The 14,056-nt window shown below is 35.0% G+C and overlaps 1 long non-coding RNA gene across 4 annotated transcripts in view; it reads left to right on the top strand.

The window, feature by feature from the left end:
- LOC112653712 (uncharacterized) overlaps window positions 1-14,056 on the top strand; it is a 148,564-nt gene that overhangs the window by 106,393 nt on the left and 28,115 nt on the right. For all 4 annotated transcript variants that reach the window (XR_003132403.3, XR_003132400.3, XR_003132401.3 and 1 more), the window contains one exon: window positions 13,324-13,391. This is a non-coding gene — a long non-coding RNA (uncharacterized LOC112653712). The remainder of the gene's footprint in view (window positions 1-13,323; window positions 13,392-14,056) is intronic.

The following is a 14,056-nucleotide window of genomic DNA, read 5'->3' as shown; positions in this document are numbered from 1 at the left end:
TACAGACAGGATGAGAACAAGAGTGAGAGAGATAGACTATCCCTTTTCAGAAAGATGAGTCACAAAATAAGGAATTCTTGTTTTGACTAGGAGTTAAATGCATAGTACAAAAGCAAGAAAAAAAGTTATTACTCTCTTCTCAGAATTAAGTGTATTTTCATATCTTCCTCCATCTATATAACCCCTTGCTAATTTTGAATTCCACACTCCAAAGAATTCAGATTGTTTTACAATATTATATCTTTTTAATTCTCTGATATCCTATAAGGAATAAAATGGTATATAAAAAAAACTTCTCTAACCAAGCATTAATATTAAATTATCTTTTTTAGATGGCTATATTTACAGGCATCTAAAAATAACATATTTTATGGGAACACAGAGCAGAATGGTAATTACTTTTAATCAAATTTCTGTATTTTCATGATCAGAATTAATCTTAAAGTTTGCCCAAAGTAGTATAGGGCCACTTAATGCCAGAATCATCTACTAAGCAGATCAATTTGTGGTCCTAGTATCTCTGGAGGACTTAACACTAGGTGCTAGTCTGTTATGGCTATATGGCTCCCCATCATTACCAGCTTGGCATTAAAAAGATATTGAGCATATATTTACATTTATGAGTTCATTGGCAACATTGGTGAACATGGTTGGATGTTCTCAAAGTACCTGTGCAACTCTACCCAGGATTGGAACCAGCTTTTGTGAGATCAATCTGTGAAACAATGTGTGAAGCCAAATGCAACAGATTACCACAATGCAAATACATTATTTTACAGTTCTGGAGGCTAGAAGTTCCAGAATTAGTCTCATGATAAAGGCATGAGCCCTCCAAAGGCTTCAGGGAAAAATCTATTTCCTTACCTTTTCCAGCTTCTTGAACTGTATTTTTATGTTCCCTGATTTGTGGCCCTTTCCTTCTTCCTCAAAGCCAATAGCACTGCAACTTGTGTGAATGGTCACATTGCCATCTGTGTCATTCTTACTCTGTCTCTCTCTTTCAGGACATTCTTTATTGCATTAGGTCCCACCAGATAATCTAGGCTAGTGTCCCCATCTGAAGATTCATAACTATTTACATCTACAAAGACTCTTTTTCTATTGAAGGTATATTTACAAGTTCTAGGTATTTGGATCCAGATATCTTTGAGGGCCATTATTCAGCAAACCCCCATAAATTAAAATCATCACAAAATATTGATAGATATAATAATATATACATGAGCTAACTCCCTTTCACACTACTATAATATATTCCTCTGCTGGATTTTTTTTTTTTTTGCAGGATGTTCTTTGATTCATTCTTCATATGACAACATTTTATAGTATTTTTTCTACTCACAGAAGAGAAAAAAGACTGTTTTTTTCTTCTAGCTCATTTAATCAAAACATGTATTTTTCTTATTCTTATTATCAATAGTTGGGATGCCTAAAACACGCGATACCATTCGTGTGTATGTGCATGGTTCCAGGTTTGTGCCTTATGAATTTTTGATGTTCTATTAAAAATCATATGGAGCATATTCTTATATACCCTGCAAGAAGGAACTTCTCTTTTGACTAGATGTTGATAACTTTGGGTGTAAATGAAATGTTATACAACTGGTGCTTGGAAGATTTTTGCACAGGCCAGTTTCTGGCTCCATCCAGTTCTCCTACTCTTCCCATGCCAGGTACCATAGGACAAATCCATACCACAATACCACCTAGTCCTTTGTGACTTTGGGCAATGCTGTGCAGTCAACACTATCAGCTACAGTAGAAGTATTTCTAGAATCTATCCCTACATTGGGCAGCTAACAATAACTTAGCCATATATAAAAGAAATGTGAGCCACGTAATTATACCCTTTTAAATTCAAACTGAACATATTCCAAAGTTAACTTTTCCTTAGCTGGATAAAAAAAAAAAATCTCATGGTGCCATCAGTGAACCATGACACAGGGGAAGTAAAAATGAAGGAAGGTCAGAGTGGAAAGAAACAGTGGTTTTAAGTAGTTATGGTTAAAATATCTTACTTCAACAAAATTTACAGAAACATGTGGCCTGTGAACCCATTGCCAGGGCTCCTCCCAGGACCTAAGAAGGGACCATGAAATGAAAAGCTATGAAGCTCAAGCTACTTGGCCTAACTGGAACTCTCCTTCTGCTACCTTGTAAGAACTTCTCTGCATACTAACACATCAGTTGATAATAAATACAGCTTAGGTAACATACAAAAAGCCCCACACACACATTTAAACTGTTGGAAGCCCTCATCATTTTCTACCTGTGTGGATGTCTGCACTCTTATTCATCATTATCACATGTGTGAACTCCGCTAATCTCAACTGCTATCTACTTTTTGATTATTTTATGATCCTTTCAAGTGCTTTTAGCTAGCCTCATTGATTTGAAATAACTGGGAAGAAAGTTCTCCTTAAATTAGTGTGTTATATGAACTATAGAGTCTTTTCTAAAGAAGTATACAGTTACTGACTTCCAGGAGCTGCAATAACAGAAAACAGCTTAACAAATACTCCAGCATAGAGCTTTTATGGGCATAGTATAAAACCAAAGAGATGAGGAATATTTTAAAAGAGTATATTCTTGTTTTGTAAAAGTTTCGGACACCTACAAGTAGATTAAATAACAAATTATCCTTTTGTTGTTGTTGATTAGATATTTCCCTTGCAATATTTCATATTACTAATTAGCTTTGACCAATCTGGATGAAAAACCCATGAACCTGACCAAAATCAAGCTACCCTCCTTCCCAAAGGCCCTAGGTTTGGGCACACACTTGAGCTAAAGCAAGCACTGGAAGTCAGAAGAACCTCAAGAGACCCTTTAAAGATCTGGCTGTCCTCAAAGAAAAATATTGTCTGTTTAGTAACTCAGTAACACCACCTGCCTACCCAACTACAGTCACAACCAGTTCTTCCTAGCTTTATTTACTCCTTCAATCTTGTAGTTGGAGCATTCTCCCCATTGCAATAGTTTTTTTAAACAAAGTCTCTTCTTGCTTGACTGTATTTATTTTTACTCAACAGCATGTTAAATTGTCCACTAACTTTTTATTTTTTTTAATTTTTTTATTTATCATTATTATTTTTATTTTTTATAATAATAAATTTATTTTTTATTGATGTTCAATTTGCCAACATACAGAATAACACCCAATGCTCATCCCGTCAAGTGCCCCCCTCAGTGCCCGTCACCCATTCACCCCCACCCCCCACCCTCCTCCCCTTCCACCACCCCTAGTTCGTTTCCCAGAGTTAGGAGTCTTCATATTCTGTCTCCCTTTCTGATATTTCCTACCCATTTCTTCTCCCTTCCCTTATATTCCCTTTCACTATTATTTATATTCCCCAAATGAATGAGACCATGTAATGTTTGTCCTTCTCCGATTGACTCATTTCATTCAGCATAATACCTTCCAGTTCCATCCACGTTGAAGCAAATGGTGGGTATTTGTCATTTCTAATGGCTGAGGAATATTCCATTGTATACATAAACCACATCTTCTTTATCCACTCACCTTTCGATGGACACCGAGGCTCCTTCCACAGTTTGGCTATCGTGGACATTGCTGCTAGAAACATCGGGGTGCAGGTGTCCCGGCGTTTCATTGCATCTGTGTCTTTGGGATAAATCCCCAATAGTGCAATTGCTGAGTCGTAGGGCAGGTCTATTTTTAGCTCTTTGAGGAACCTCCACACAGTTTTCCAGAGTGGCTGCACCATTTCACATTCCCACCAACAGTGTAAGAGGGTTCCCTTTTCTTGCATCCTCTCCAACATTTGTGGTTTCCTGCCTTGTTAATTAAATACCAAATAATCTTCAGTCCATATGACTGCAAGTTAAATACTGTTAATTTTCAAATTAATAAGATTTCATTTTCTTTAGATCCTAAAACCTATGTTTGTTTGTTTGTTTGAGATACAATCAACAAAACAGAAAATTCATCAGTTTAACTACTTTAAAACATACATTTAATTGACTTTTAGGATATTCACAATAGTGTGCAACCACCAATACTATCTAATTCCAGAATATTTTTATTATCCCCTAAACAAACTCAATATCCACTAATCATCCACTCCACATCTCCTTCCCCTTTCAGCCCTTAGAACCATTCATATCTCTTTTCTGTCTATACGTATTTGCCTATTTGGGGCATTCTATATAAACAGAATCATAAAATATGTAGTCTTTTGTGTCTGACTTTTTACTTAACATTTTTTCAAGGTTCATCCATGTTGTGCCATGTATCGTTGCCTTTTTTTTTTTTTTAGATTTTATTGATTGATTGATTGATTGATTGATTTTGAGAGAAAGAGAGAGAATGGTGGAGGGGAGGAGCAGAGGGAGAGGGAGAAGCAGACTCCTTGCTGAGCAGGGAGCCCAATGCAGGGCTGGATCCTGGGACTGAGATCATGACCTGAGGTGAAGGCAGATGCTTAACCAACTGAGCCACCCAGGTGCCCCTATTTCAGTCCTTTCTATGGCAGAATAATATTCCTTTTTCTGATATGCCATCCATTGGTTTTCTTTTCATTAGCTGATGGACATTGGGTTGTTGCTACCCTTTAGCTATTGTGAATAATGCTGATAAGAACATTAATGTACAAATTTTGGCTTGGACACTCATTTTCGAGTCTCTTGGGTCTAAGGATAAGAATGAAACTGCTGAGTCACATGGTAACTCTATGTTGAAATTCTGAAAAAAATGGCTAAATGGTTTTCCATACCTGCTGAACCTTGTTACCCCCACTAACATATGAGGATTCAAATTTCTCCACATCTTTGCCAACATATGTTTTGTTTTGTTTTCTGTTTTTATTTGATATTTAAATTATCATTGCCATCCTAGCAAACATGAAGTAGAACCTCATTATGGTTTTGATTTGCATTTCCTTAATGAATAATGAGGTTAAGCATAACTGTCTTGCACTTACTGGCCAAGAAACAAAATCCTATTTGGAGAAATGTCTATTCAAGTATTTTGTCCACTTTTAAAACTGGGTTGTTTACTTCTTATTATGACGGTGAAAGCATTTTTTTATACATTATGGTTATTAGACCCTTATCAGATATATGATTTACAAATATTTTATCTGATTCCGTGGGCTGATTTTTAACTTTTTTGATTGCATATATTGATGTAAATTTTTTTCACTAAAGTCTGATTTCTCTTTTTTGCTGTTACTGTTGCTTATGTTTTTGGTATCATATCTAAAATCCCACTGCCAAATCCAAAATCATGAAAATTAACAAAATCCCAACTTCATTCTTTTATATGGGTAACCACATTCATTTGTGGTTTTCCTACAATCCTATGAATAGTCTTGGCATCTTTGTCAAAAATCAATATACCAAAGCTGTATAAATTTACTGTTGGACTTTTGAGTCTATTCTCTTATTCTATATACTATCCTTATGTCAGGATCACATTACTTTGGATACTGCAGATCCACAGTAGTTTTGAAACTGGGAAATGTTCTCCCTCCAACTTTGTTCTCCTTTTTTCATGATATTTTAACTATTCTTGGTCTTTTTCAATGCCATGTGATTTTTAGGATCAGTTTATCCATTTTCTCAAAAAAGGCAGTTAAAATTTTGATAAGGATTGCACTGAACTGCACTGGGGAGTACTGTCTTAACAGTATTAAATCTCTTAATACATAAACCTGGTTGGTACTTCCATATATTTAGGCCATCTTTAATTTCTGTCAACAATATTTGGATTTTGGAGTACACATCTTATACCTCCTTGGTTAAACTTATTCCAAATTAGTTTACTGTTTTTATGCTGTTGTAAATTGCATTGTCTTATCAATTTAATTTTCAAATTGTTCTTTGCTAGTGTATAAAAACACAACTAATTTTTGTATGTTGATTTATATCTACAACTTATTGAATTTATTTATTGTAACAGGCATATGGATTGGAAAGTAAGAAATAAAACTGTCTCTATTCACAGAAGACATAATTGTGTAGAGTATCTGAGAATGCTGACAAAAAAATTTTTTTTGCAACTACTAAGTGATTATAGTAAGGTAGCAGGATACAAGGTTAAGATAGCAGGATACAAGGTTAATATACAAAGTCCTCTGCTTTCCTATATGCCAGCACTTAGAAACTGAAATTTAAAATTAAAAACAAAATACCATTTACATTAGCACCCACTAAATGAAAGTACTTCAGAATAAATCTCACAAAACATTTATGAGATGAATATAAGGAAAAAGGCAAAACTCTATTGAATGAATACATAAAAGAACAAGGTAAATGGGGAGATACTCATGTTCACAGATAGGAAGTTTCAATTTTGTAAAGATGTTTATAGATTCAATGCAGTTCCCTAAGTCCCAGAAAGTTATTTTGTAGGTATTTTCAAACTGATTCTGAAGTTTATATAGAGAGTAAAAATACACAGAACAGTTAATATTTAAAGAGAAAAATCATGTTGGAGTACTGACTCCACTGTACTTCAAGACTTATCATAAAGCTATAACAATCAAGACAGAGTGGTATTGGTGAAAGGAAAGACAAATAAATCAATAGAACAGAATAGAGAGTCCACAAATAGACCCCCATAAATATAGTGAATTTATTTTTGACAAAGAGGCATAATTTTCAACAAGTGGTGCTGGAACAATGGGACATTCATACGCAAAAAATGAATTTAGACACAGAGTTTACAATCTCTGTAAAAATTAACTCAAAATGGACCATCAACCTAAATGTAAAATGCAAAATTATAAAACTTCCAAAAGAATACATAGGAGAAAACTTAGATGGCCTTGGGAATGATGATGACATTCTAGACAGAAATAAGGCACAATCCATGAGAGAAATAATTGATAATCTGGACTTACTAAAATTAAAAACTTCTGTGAAAGATAATATCAAGAGAATGAGACAACAAGCCATGGCTGGGAGAAAATGTTTTCAAAGACACATCTACTAAAGCACTGTTATTCAAAATATACAAAGAACTCTTAAAACTCAACAATAAGAAAACCAGTAACCTGATTTTCAAAAACAAGTCAAAGTCCTAAATAAATACCTCACCAAAGATGACATATGGAGGGCAAAAAAATACATGAAAAGAACAATGCTAACAATGCAAATTAAAACAACAATAAGTCACTATTGTTCACATACTAGAATGACCAAAATCCATGTTAAATTAATGAGAGTGTAAGAATGGCCCCTTCTCTGAGTCATGTTCTCATGAACTCTCTAGAAGTCCTCAGTTTTGGCATTTTAATTAGTATTACTTGTAAAAGAGAACTAAACACGCTTCATCCCTGGGACAACTGTGACAACTTATTCTCCCTGTCATTTTTGGGATTAGGCTGACCACAACGTCTGTCTGACCCAAACAAGCATGAAATCACTGGCATGTCCCTGACAGATGGCTGTCCAAGGTTGGACGGAAGTCCACAATGATTCCATATTTGTATATTTTGCCAAACAATCACCACAATATGGGCCCTGAACTGCATGACCAGGAAGAGGGAGGACCTATACTAGAAACCGATCCAGAGAACAGTCCTTATGATGGGTCGTTGTGGGAGCCCACCAAGGTCCTGCCTTGCAGAAACATCACCCAAAGATGAACAACTGCACAAGGAGAACGAGCAGCGCACTCTTCCACAATGAGACCCTGCATGCAGACACCATGCTGGTCATCAGCCCTAAGGCCCTGCTCTGTGTCTACACCTGTGTGCTGACCACCCAGCCCTGCTAATGGAGCCCACCTACCTTGTGGAAAGCCAGCGTCAGGGTCCAAGTGGCTAGTGACATCTCCTGTGTCCTGAAGGAAGCAAGGCTACCTCCTCCAGGGGTCTCCCATGGCAGGCACGCCCTTGTTCGCCCTGAAGGCCTACCTTGCTCCTTAAAGTTTGCTTTGGCTTCACAGTTGACCTGCTGTCCCTCAGGGGCAGGCAAGCTTCCCTGGTGCATGTTCAACTGCTGCCAAATCCTGTCCGCCCTTCCCTTGGACGCCACTTCTTACGAGATTGATTTCAAGATTTCAGAGACAATGGAAATGCCCTGCACCTGAGATTTATTTGGCTGGTGGGGGAGGGAGAGGGGCTGGGACACCTAACACTCCTTTTTTTTCTTTTTCCCCTTTTCTTCAGAGGGAAACTCAATTGTCCCCTGAAATTGTTTAAAATAAAAACATTAAGAGGTTTAAAAAAAGACTAGGACTACAAACAGTTTGTGGAAAGTGTAGGTTGATTAATCCAGTATAGATTAAGGATTACAGAGTTATCATTTTGGAGATCAAAGTTGGAAAACTGAACTCTTCTAAAATACATTGGTGCTTATAAGATAGAGATGTTCGCCTTGTGATAAATGTTGACTTTCATCATAAATACTGTAAAAGCATCACGCTGGGTCTCGTTTTTGTAGTTTCTTTTTAAACTATATTATGGAAGTCCAGGGATATACAAAACAAATTAAATGTATTGTCTCTTTGGCAAATTAAATTTAATTATGATAGTATGACTGAATTATTTTCCTATTCCAAATCGTATTTAAACATTAGGCTTCATAACCTATGATTATAATCTGTTCTATTTTCAAGAATTCACTTTATCATAAAAGAAATGTAGATTACAACACTGTAATACTTTTGAAATATTCAGTCCTAGGCATACATTTTACAAGGTAACCTTAGGAAACATGGCCTGTTTTCTGCAAAGAGAAACGTTACAAATTACTAAAGATTTATGAAAAGACCTTGATTACTTTTGTCTTTTTCTTTCTACTATTTTGCCTTTTCTTTAAATCACAGCGTATTAAATTATTGATGCTTTCTTTAATTTTCAAACATAGGTTAATTTCTGTTCCTGAATTTTGTATGTACAAAGGCATTTAAAAAGCTTCATGTACAACCACAGTTTAAGAATGGTTACACTAAATATACCAAAATCATTTGATATAGTTTTCCTATGAAACCATGGCATGGTTGAAAGAATAATTTATGAAGCTACAAATTTGGGGTTATAGCAGAAAGCAACTAGATTGAACACAAAATGTTCAAAGGTAAAAGGAATACTTAAAATATATTTATAATGCCTATATGTAATACATATTCACATAACAATTCTAAATGTTTCAAATATTTTGAAGTCTAGAAACTCTCCTTTATGGAGTGAATCAATGTTTAAGGTAACAAAATAATACTTAAGCATAGAATTGACAGGAAACCCAAGAGAAAACTCAACATATGCTCCCTACATATAATAATATATAAATCCAACTGAGGCAGTAAGTAAATGTATAATAATGTGTAAATTCAACTCATACGGTAAGTAAATGTAGCAATTGCCAGTGTTCAAAGCCCTTTTCTGAGAAAAATTTTAAAAAGCTTTCCCTTTAATCCTAAATTTCAAAGGTTCTCCTGATACCTTTGCCAGATCTCTCCTTCAGATGGGAAACAAAACTTTTTGACAAGATATGTGCATCCATATTTGTTCAAATGTACCTGGTATGAATCTTATGTGTAGGTACTTTGGTGAAGGTTTTATGGTCAAACATTAATTTCCTTAGTTGTGATTCTTGACTTTTCAGTGAAACTGAACTTGGTGTTTATCCCCAGGAGAGCACAATTAACGGTTTCTTGTTGCTGCAATCAATGCTTCATGTTATTTCACAAGACGTTCTTTGAATGCAAATCATTCCTTTAGAATATATCCCTTCCATTTATCTATGATGATTTTTTTAAAAGGTCGCCAATTTGAATTTTTTGATGCAATCTGAGAGATGAAATAATGCGTGCCAGACCTAACCTTCACCTCTTAGGAACTCAAATGTAATCTACTCTTCAAATGAAAACATAAATTTTACTACATGTGATTTTTTTTTTAAGTTCATATCTTAGTACATGTTGTACTGACCTTTAGAACATTCTTAGGGAAAAAAAAAAGAATACTCTTAGGAATTGCTTACCTGGTCACAAGTAAGTTGCACACACATATACCCTTTTCTCTTGCTATGATACACACATACAGCTTTAAGCAACTGATTTAGTTGTCTAAAAATCTGTTATTAGTACATTAGTTTATTAAGACGGTTGAATATTGTTTTATTTTTTTAGCAGACCTGTCCTTCTCTTGGTTAAGATTTAATCACTTCCTGACATGAGATATCTGACGGATTACTGTTCAAGTTATATGCACAGGAATGATCTTCAGTATAGACCAAACTCTTTTAGGAGAAAGACAGCCGTCTGAATGATGACCAAGTATCCATAGATGCTAAGCATATCTCAAGACCTTGAACATGTCTGTTCAAAATAACTCTGATCGAATGACATAAGCCCTCTATCTATTTTGGAAGCCTTGGTCAAAGTAGTTTGGGGAGGGGTGGGGAGTGCAGATTAGATAATAATATCGATTTAATTCTGCAAATGTTGATAAAATACTTAGCACATGCAACATACTATGGATTGACCACAGGAACACCTATCAAACTATGATCATTGACAGTATCGTGATTATTTTTCCTTTTCTATATACAAGAAGTTCCCTTAAAAATGACACTGGCCACTAATATCAAGCACTCTAATCTTTCTGTTGCTATTCAAGTTGCTTTTGTGTCCATTTCCAGAGGCAATTTTTAGCATTAGCAAACCCATTATTTGCTTCCAAAAACAATTACCTCCAAACAAAAATAATTACTGAGTTTCTCATCTCAAATGAAAACCAAAAATGATGTCTCAAACGAAACCAGAACTTTTGAAGACTGCAAATATTTTGAAATGTTAAACTGAAACATATAATCCCACCGTAATTTAACTGAAAAATATTTTCTTCAAATTTATGTATCACATACTGTTGACAGGGAGTTTTGTTTCAAATAGTTCACCTGATGAGATGGAAAAATTGTAAACTTGATATTTTAAATTTAGCAGTATGTTCTCACATGCATGAAACTACAGTAAATAAAACAGAGTAACTTATGATATGCATCAATGGTGAGAATTGTAATGATAGTTTTAAATGTCAAATGTAAATTTGAAGATTGAAAATAAATTCCTACAGAGAAATTTACTGAGCATTTGTCAACCATCAAAGCAATGTAAAACATATAAATCTGATAAAAAATAGCAAACGGGAAGACTATGTTATTTTATTGAAGATTTTGATAGGATTACATATGATCTTGTTATTAGATGTTCTTTTTCTCTTACTATTTAGGAGTTGTCAGTTTTCAAACAAATATTTTTAGCAAAGAAATTCTGGTTTCCAAGCTTCAACGGCACTTAATATTCTGGTTGAAAATGAATATGGCAACTTCGTTAAACCTTAAGAAGAAAAGTCTCTTTCAGCATCCGTAAGACATTTACAAAAGGAAGATCGTGACTAGTTACTTCTACTCTGAAAATGGTTTTTACACTTATGGCATACTTGGAAATTTATATCGAGAGAAGCAAGAAAACATGCAACCACACAGCATGTCTTATGAAATACAGGGTCTCAGTTATAGTACAAAAAGTCAACTTTTTTTTTTTTTTTTTTTTTAAGCGGAGAGTGGTTTTTAAGATGATCAGGGGAGAGGATGATAAAAAAAAAAAGAAAGAAAACCACCCCACACCCCATTACATTGAATTCAAATAAGTTTCTAATGTAATTCCTTCATTGACATTTCTGTATCCTACCTAGCCTAACGAAATAAGATACTACTATGATCCTATTGTTGTTAAACACTATTATGTTAACCTCCTGCTAACCTAGCATTTACTGACGCTACTCCCTATACCTTCACCCAAATAAATGAAAAATCACCATAGACAAAATTGTGATGTCCTTCATAATTCACTTTGATTGAATACCTTTTTCAATATTTATTATTCACATTTGTTAGGGAGATTAATACATAATTATCCCGTGTCAACTGGGAATTTATGATTCATATATAAATCTGTTAAGGAGATTAGCTACATAGTTACAATGTGTTAACTCTGTGACTACATTTTTGTTACTATTCTTACTGGATTGTAGGTACAAAGATTGCAGTATATTTAGACGCTAATTATATGATCTTTGGCAGGTAACTTGACTATTCTTATTGATGAGTTTCCTTATTTATAAAATAGAAACATAGTACCTTCCCACAAAGCTTAGGTAGAGCAATATATGTATATCAATTTTTTTTTGTAATTCAACTGGTAAGAAATTCACTTTATAAATTAATTAATATGAGGAAAATGACAGCTAATAATGTCCCCTAGAGATCTAGAAATTTTCTGATGGTATAACAGAGAGACATGGTTAAATCTCATTGAAATTTAGTGCCTCAGTTTAATTTTTGTTTGTGCATATGTTTTAACATAAAGCAAACCTGGGAAATCAAAATGTTTATGTTATCTACAAATCTGAAATTTTTCTTAGGAATAATAAAAAACAAATTACTTCAAACGTTCCGTTATTTGTAAAAAGACAATTTTCCCTTCATTTTCCATACACCGAAGGCAAGATTTATCTTTAACCTCTCTGTGAAACAGAAAGGATATTTAGAACATACAAAATAATGTATAATAATGTCAGATTGATTTTGCTGCTCGGCAACTGTTGCCTGAAATCTTTCTTTGCTGGTTATATATTATTCTTAATTCTGAGGTTTATTTTCGGGTTGTCTTCCTAGGATAAGTGGCTTTTAAAGTTAGTGACAGATTGCTGCAGATGGAGAGGCAAATTACTGCCACACTGTTGTTATCTCTTAATTGACCAGTAATAGGGGCTATATCATCATGTTCCTAGACACACGGCTTCTTCTGTGACCAGAATACAGTTAGCAATTGCAGCAGTGTCCTTACATAGAGAATATCCAATTAACTTTTTCCATTCAATATCAGCCATAAATCCTCTCCTGGGTCTGAATGCTTTCATTTCAGTCCCACTTGGCAATATTGGGGAGTGGGAGTTTGGCCAGAAAGGATGACAAAAATACCCGTAAGCCTGCACTCTTGCTAAGATGGAATGAGGCACTCCAAGGCACCTGGGCTGCATGGTAATAGTTGCCTTCCACCCTGCACAATGGCTCCATCTTCTTTCTAGATTTACAAAGCAAATAAAATTACTATTGGTTCTCTGATGCAGTTGTAAGGCTAAACTTGTGGAAATGATAATCTCACGAAGGCTCAGCCTTTTCTTCTGCCTTTAGGCAGAGTCTCTTATCAATTTCTGGGACTTCACTCCTCAGGCCCATAAGAAGGAGCATTTTTATTAAATTAGTTAAAAGATCCTTCACTGAGAGCTCAGGAATATAGCTTTAAATTTCACATTCATGAAACTTTAATCTATTTTTCCAAAACAGGACTGCAGTGATGGAATACTCATGCAAAGACTGCCAAGCCTCCACACGGGAGTCCGTGCCTGAACGCGGTTTGTCTAGCATTTACCTATAATTAACACAACTAATAATATTTAAATTGACAATTACAGGCTCATAATGATTGTTCTGTACCTATAATGCAATTTTTCCGAGAGGGGCAATAGTTGATTCACACATTGATGAAGCAAAAGTCTGGTTCTCCTCTGGAAGATTCAATTAAAAGAACATCCAAAATAAGCCTCAAACTGCCCAAAGTATCCAGCATCAATTCACGGGATAATACTAAAGAGCATAAATCAGCTTCTTTCGGGAATATGGAAAGCTGTTTTTTTGTACTTAGCATTTTGTTGCTGTTGTTAGAAATGATATGTTAGTGAAACAGAGATTAAAGTCGCCCTGTTTCTAGCAGCAATGGCCACGATAGCCAAACTGTGGAAGGAGCCTCGGTGTCCAACGAAAGATGAATGGATAAAGAAGATGTGGTTTATGTATACAATGGAATATTCCTCAGCTATTAGAAATGACAAATACCCACCATTTGCTTCAACGTGGATGGAACTGGAGGGTATTATGCTGAGTGAAGTAAGTCAGTTGGAGAAGGACAAACATTATATGTTCTCATTCATTTGGGGAATATAAATAATAGTGAAAGGGAAAATAAGGGAAGGGAGAAGAAATGTGTGGGAAATATCAGAAAGGGAGACAGAACGTAAAG

Source organism: Canis lupus, chromosome 3 (genome assembly GCF_003254725.2).
Source record: "Canis lupus dingo isolate Sandy chromosome 3, ASM325472v2, whole genome shotgun sequence".
Classification (NCBI taxonomy): domain Eukaryota; kingdom Metazoa; phylum Chordata; class Mammalia; order Carnivora; family Canidae; genus Canis; species Canis lupus.
This window is presented reverse-complemented; position numbering and strand designations above follow the sequence as displayed.